The sequence below is a fragment of the Ambystoma mexicanum genome, chromosome 3p, assembly GCF_040938575.1.
Source record: "Ambystoma mexicanum isolate Mex_15411 chromosome 3p, UKY_AmexF1_1, whole genome shotgun sequence".
NCBI classification, from domain to species: Eukaryota; Metazoa; Chordata; class Amphibia; order Caudata; family Ambystomatidae; genus Ambystoma; species Ambystoma mexicanum.
In genome coordinates, this window is record NC_090925.1 from 1,200,711,429 (window position 1) to 1,200,717,526 (window position 6,098).

Sequence of the window (6,098 nt, forward strand, 5' to 3'; positions counted from 1 at the left end):
TGAGCTGTTAATAATCGAACAGACCTAGACATACAGGAGTCCCTGGACAAACAGGCGTCCAGCCACAACATTTCGTTTTTTTCCAGGATGGCAGCCATACAGTAAACTCGGGGTCCAGGCAGCCCCCAGTCATGCCAGACACGTCATCAAACACGACAACTTACGTTAGCCTTCCTTTTGTTTTGAGTCGCTCATTAGATGCCATTTTCTCTGTGATGATGACGCTGCCCTGGTGTGTCTATAATCCTCATCCAACTGCCGCGGGTGGAACCCTAGTCACCTCACTGCCCATTCTAGAACCCCATCTCATTCAGCAAGGTGCCCTCAGGCAGTGGGCAGATGAACGCCTACGTTCTTGGTTCCTCAGGCGTGTTGTCTGGCTGGGCAGAATTTCGAGGTTTAGCCAGCTCCATCAGGCCGTCTCCTTCCTGGAGAGTTGGTAAAGCACCTCAGAAGAATGAATGCAAAGGTTGTGGCGCGCTCCGCATTACAAGACGGTTTGTCATTTTACAAAAAACGACGTCATTACTTTGGCATTGTGTTTTGTCCCGTGCCAAGGAAGGCGCCGTCCGTTCCTCACACCGTAAAACGGGGGGCACCTTCTGTTGAAGAAGGCATACTGGACTGTCGAGCATAGCGCACAGGGAAATGGCTAAGAATTTTAAGAACCCTCCATCTCCTTGCATCTGATAGCAGGCGTGACTGGAGAGAACTGCTCTGAGCAGCATAATACCAAGTAGCGCAGGTGTAGTTGCATAAAGGGCTGAAGTAACTTAATGAGGAAGAACTTTGCTGGAAGCAGTTCTTAGGCAGCGAGAGCTTTAGAAAGTTGCTAATGTCAGCCTTGCTATGTTGCGGGGTGGACTGGAAACCAAAAGAGGCCCTGGAAATAATGTTCAAAGTGGCCCCATATTACACATTTTAGGCAAGCCCAACCCCTTTCCTATGGTAAAATGTGAAAATTAAATACAAAAGAGGTCCAGGGTGCAGAGGTCCACTGGGAAATTTCTAGAGTACCCTCTAGGCCAGTCAATCCCTGGCTATGTTATGTTATATCATGCCAACATGTGTTTATCCTGCACCCACCACCACGATAGTGGTCTCATATCGCCCCCCTACCTGACGTGGCGTAAATATGACTGGTGGCTGTGGCAGGAGAATGGAAAATGACGGGTGAGGAGAGAAGGGAGGGGGAGAAACATTAATTTAAAACAAATGGAAAGGTACAATAGGGATGAGGGTGCGGGTGTATGATTGTGTGGGTGGGGGTGTATGATTTTGGTAGCAGGTGTGTTTTTGTAATCATTGGTTGCGGAGCAAACAAATGCTGATCTAAGAATGGAGAATGAAGCCTTTGCGTAAGGGCAGGCAATTTTCCACGAGGGCGGTTTCTAGTGCACTGATGCAGTGCAGTACTTGAATTTGCCCGCCTGTGCAGTGTGGTGGACCCACATGTGCTCCGTTGTGTCCTTGTAGTCCAGCTTCTTCACTAGATACATTTTTGAAAACGTCCCTCGGCTGATAGCTGGAGGTGCCAAGCCATGTGACAGAAGTGATAGAACCAAGTGATAGAACCAAGACATGTTCATGTCACGGTGAAAGTAGGGAAGGAAAAGGATGGACGATGGAAGGGGAAGGGGTATTGTCGAAACCTCTAATGCCAAACTAGCTTGACTACTTGATAAAGGATGGGATTGAGTGATCAACACTGGGTGATGTGAGTACCAGGCAGTGCATTCATGGGTAGTAGGCGATCCTAGGTAATATGTACCCATCTATATTATTGGCAGCCCTACACTCCCCATCCCGGCTGAGCCCAATGGAACCGGAGAAAAACGACTCGATTAAATCAGACAGAATCATATGCTATCCCAGGTGATGAAGTCATGCTTTGCCCATTTGATTACACTTCCAGATCCACTTGTTCTCCCGCGAAGACCAATAGGCATCAAGCATATCAAGCAGTGCAATGGTAAATATGATATATTCATAAAAGATGCTGCATCTGAGAACTTTTGAAGTCATTTAGAATATCAGTGGTTCTCTCTGGAGAATAATGAAGCATCAAAGGCCAAGGTGAGGAGCATCACTGATCAGCTACACGCTGCAGGTGCAAAGTGAGGGCCGTTAAACCGAGGGCCTTTAAGAGGGTCTTGCTGCCATTACCTGATGGGTAATGCCCCCATCAAGGGTGTTGTAGCTTTTTGCCCCCTGACATAAATTCCAGGGGGTAATCTATTTTTTCTTCCGTTTTTTTCTTAAGTTGAGAAACAGTGCTGTCACTGTTTCTCAAGTTAAACAAACTACAAAAGAAAATGGCTGCCACGGAAAGCAGAAAAGGGAATTGCGCTAGGCCCTTCTCCATTTCCATGGTGTCTAATGGCAGAGGGGTGGTGCCGGGAGGAGAGTGGGCATGCAGTGAAGGATATGTGGTCCTGCATGGAGGACGGTGCCCGTGCATTGGGAGGAAGATGGAGGCCATACACTGTTCAGTGGACTTGAGGCATGGGCAATACCGTGTAGTAGAGCCCATGATGCCAGCTCCTAGATTGGAAGGAAGCATAAGGTCACCTCCTGGGTTCTAATAGATATTTAAACAAAGGTCTGTGCATTAATTATTACAACAGGTCTAAACACAAAAGTGAAATTAAGAAAAAAGAACCCTAGATTACAGGCCTATCAGTCCCACCAAGAACTTGCCTTCTAGCATTCGGGTAAGCAGCAAAGCTAAGCGCTCATTACATGCATGGGGTTGTAACCAAAAATGGGACGCATCTGCACCCTTTCACATGAATAATTCAGCCACCATTCTCCACTCTGCTATTCCTGTACCTTCAGCCTCATACTGTTCCATCAATCAGCAAAGGGCTCCCCCTCCCAGTCACCCGCATGTGTGAGCCCTGGAAGCACCATGGTTATGGCACTAGAACGTATCTCTCCTCACCCCCACCTGCATATCTCCGGATATCGCCTTAGCCCCACCTGCATATCTCCGGATATCTCCTCAGCCCCACCTGCATATCTCAGTATCTCTCCTCAGCCCCACCTGCATATCTCCGTATCTCTCCTCAGCCCCACCTGCATATCTCCGTATCTCTCCTCAGCCCCACCTGCATATCTCCAGATATCTCCTTAGCCCCACCTGCATATCTCCGTATCTCTCCTCAGCCCCACCTGCATATCTCAGTATCTCTCCTCAGCCCCACCTGCATATCTCCGTATCTCTCCTCAGCCCCACCTGCATATCTCCGGATATCTCCTTAGCCCCACCTGCATATCTCCGGATATCTCCTCAGCCCCACCTGCATATCTCAGTATCTCTCCTCAGCCCCACCTGCATATCTCTGTATCTCTCCTCAGCCCCACCTGCATATCTCCGTATCTCTCCTCAGCCCCACCTGCATATCTCCAGATATCTCCTTAGCCCCACCTGCATATCTCCGTATCTCTCCTCAGCCCCACCTGCATGTCTCCGTATCTCTCCTCAGCCCCACCTGCATATCTCCGGATATCTCCTTACCCCCACCTGCACATCTCTGTATCTCTCCTCAGCCCCACCTGCATATCTCCGGATATCTCCTTACCCCCACCTGCACATCTCTGGATATCTCCTTACCCCCACCTGCACATCTCCGTATCTCTCCTCAGCCCCACCTGCATATCTCCGTATCTCTCCTCAGCCCCACCTGCATATCTCCGTATCTCTCCTCAGCCCCACCTGCATATCTCCGGATATCTCCTTACCCCCACCTGCACATCTCCGTATCTCTCCTCAGCCCCACCTGCATATCTCCGTATCTCTCCTCAGCCCCACCTGCATATCTCCAGATATCTCCTTAGCCCCACCTGCATATCTCCGTATCTCTCCTCAGCCCCAACTGCATATCTCCGTATCTCTCCTCAGCCCCACCTGCATATCTCCGGATATCTCCTTACCCCCACCTGCACATCTCCGTATCTCTCCTCAGCCCCACCTGCATATCTCCGGATATCTCCTTACCCCCACCTGCACATCTCCGTATCTCTCCTCAGCCCCACCTGCATATCTCCGTATCTCTCCTCAGCCCCACCTGCATATCTCCGGATATCTCCTTACCCCCACCTGCACATCTCCGTATCTCTCCTCAGCCCCACCTGCATATCTCCGGATATCTCCTTACCCCCACCTGCACATCTCCGTATCTCTCCTCAGCCCCACCTGCATATCTCTGTATCTCTCCTCAGCCCCACCTGCATATCTCCGTATCTCTCCTCAGCCCCACCTGCATATCTCTAGATATCTCCTTAGCCCCACCTGCATATCTCCGTATCGCTCCTCAGCCCTACCTGCATATCTCCGTATCTCTCCTCAGCCCCACCTGCATATCTCCGTATCTCTCCTCAGCCCCACCTGCATATCTCCGTATCTCTCCTCAGCCCCACCTGCATATCTCTAGATATCTCCTTAGCCCCACCTGCATATCTCCGTTTCTCTCCTCAGCCCCACCTGCATATCTCCGTATCTCTCCTCAGCCCCACCTGCATATCTCCGTATCTCTCCTCAGCCCCACCTGCATATCTCTAGATATCTCCTTAGCCCCACCTGCATATCTCCGTATCTCTCCTCAGCCCCACCTGCACATCTCCGTATCTCTCCTCAGCCCCACCTGCATATCTCCGGATATCTCCTTACCCCCACCTGCACATCTCTGTATCTCTCCTCAGCCCCACCTGCATATCTCCGGATATCTCCTTACCCCCACCTGCACATCTCCGTATCTCTCCTCAGCCCCACCTGCATATCTCCGTATCTCTCCTCAGCCCCACCTGCATATCTCCGTATCTCTCCTCAGCCCCACCTGCATATCTCTAGATATCTCCTTAGCCCCACCTGCATATCTCCGTATCTCTCCTCAGCCCCACCTGCATATCTCCGTATCTCTCCTCAGCCCCACCTGCATATCTCCGTATCTCTCCTCAGCCCCACCTGCATATCTCCGTATCTCTCCTCAGCCCCACCTGCATATCTCTAGATATCTCCTTAGCCCCACCTGCATATCTCCGTATCTCTCCTCAGCCCCACCTGCACATCTCCGTATCTCTCCTCAGCCCCACCTGCATATCTCCGGATATCTCCTTACCCCCACCTGCACATCTCCGTATCTCTCCTCAGCCCCACCTGCATATCTCCGTATCTCTCCTCAGCCCCACCTGCATATCTCCGTATCTCTCCTCAGCCCCACCTGCATATCTCTAGATATCTCCTTAGCCCCACCTGCATATCTCCGTATCTCTCCTCAGCCCCACCTGCATATCTCTAGATATCTCCTTAGCCCCACCTGCATATCTCTGTATCTCTCCTCAGCCCCACCTGCACATCTCCGTATCTCTCCTCAGCCCCACCTGCATATCTCCGGATATCTCCTTACCCCCACCTGCACATCTCCGTATCTCTCCTCAGCCCCACCTGCATATCTCCGTATCTCTCCTCAGCCCCACCTGCATATCTCCGTATCTCTCCTCAGCCCCACCTGCATATCTCTAGATATCTCCTTAGCCCCACCTGCATATCTCCGTATCTCTCCTCAGCCCCACCTGCACATCTCCGTATCTCTCCTCAGCCCCACCTGCATATCTCCGGATATCTCCTTACCCCCACCTGCACATCTCCGTATCTCTCCTCAGCCCCACCTGCATATCTCTGTATCTCTCCTCAGCCCCACCTGCACATCTCCGTATCTCTCCTCAGCCCCACCTGCATATCTCCGGATATCTCCTTACCCCCACCTGCACATCTCCGTATCTCTCCTCAGCCCCACCTGCATATCTCCGGATATCTCCTTACCCCCACCTGCACATCTCCGTATCTCTCCTCAGCCCCACCTGCATATCTCCGGATATCTCCTCAGCCCCACCTGCACATCTCCGGATAGAGTTAGTTCGCCTTCCTGCTAGGGTTGCCCTGTTTACATGTCATACATAGAAACAGTGCACCAGCCATCAGACCCAGACAGACATGGATCAGGGTGATTCCTCGCAGTGATGTCTTCAAAGGGCATTTCACTCTATTTTATTACCACCTCCACACATCCCCACCTTCCTAAGTACCTAAATCCACA

The 6,098-nt window shown here is 51.2% G+C and overlaps 1 protein-coding gene across 2 annotated transcripts in view; it reads right to left on the reverse strand.

The window, feature by feature from the left end:
* Positions 1–463, reverse strand: part of PKD2L2 (polycystin 2 like 2, transient receptor potential cation channel) — an 817,035-nt gene extending 816,572 nt beyond the window's left edge. Inside the window, exon 1 of one of the 2 annotated variants that reach the window (XM_069652616.1) lies at positions 165–463. The gene's annotated coding sequence lies outside the window, so the exon portion shown is untranslated. The remainder of the gene's footprint in view (positions 1–164) is intronic. The other variant, XM_069652617.1, reaches the window with a different exon arrangement.
* Positions 464–6,098: the final 5,635 nt, after the last annotated feature.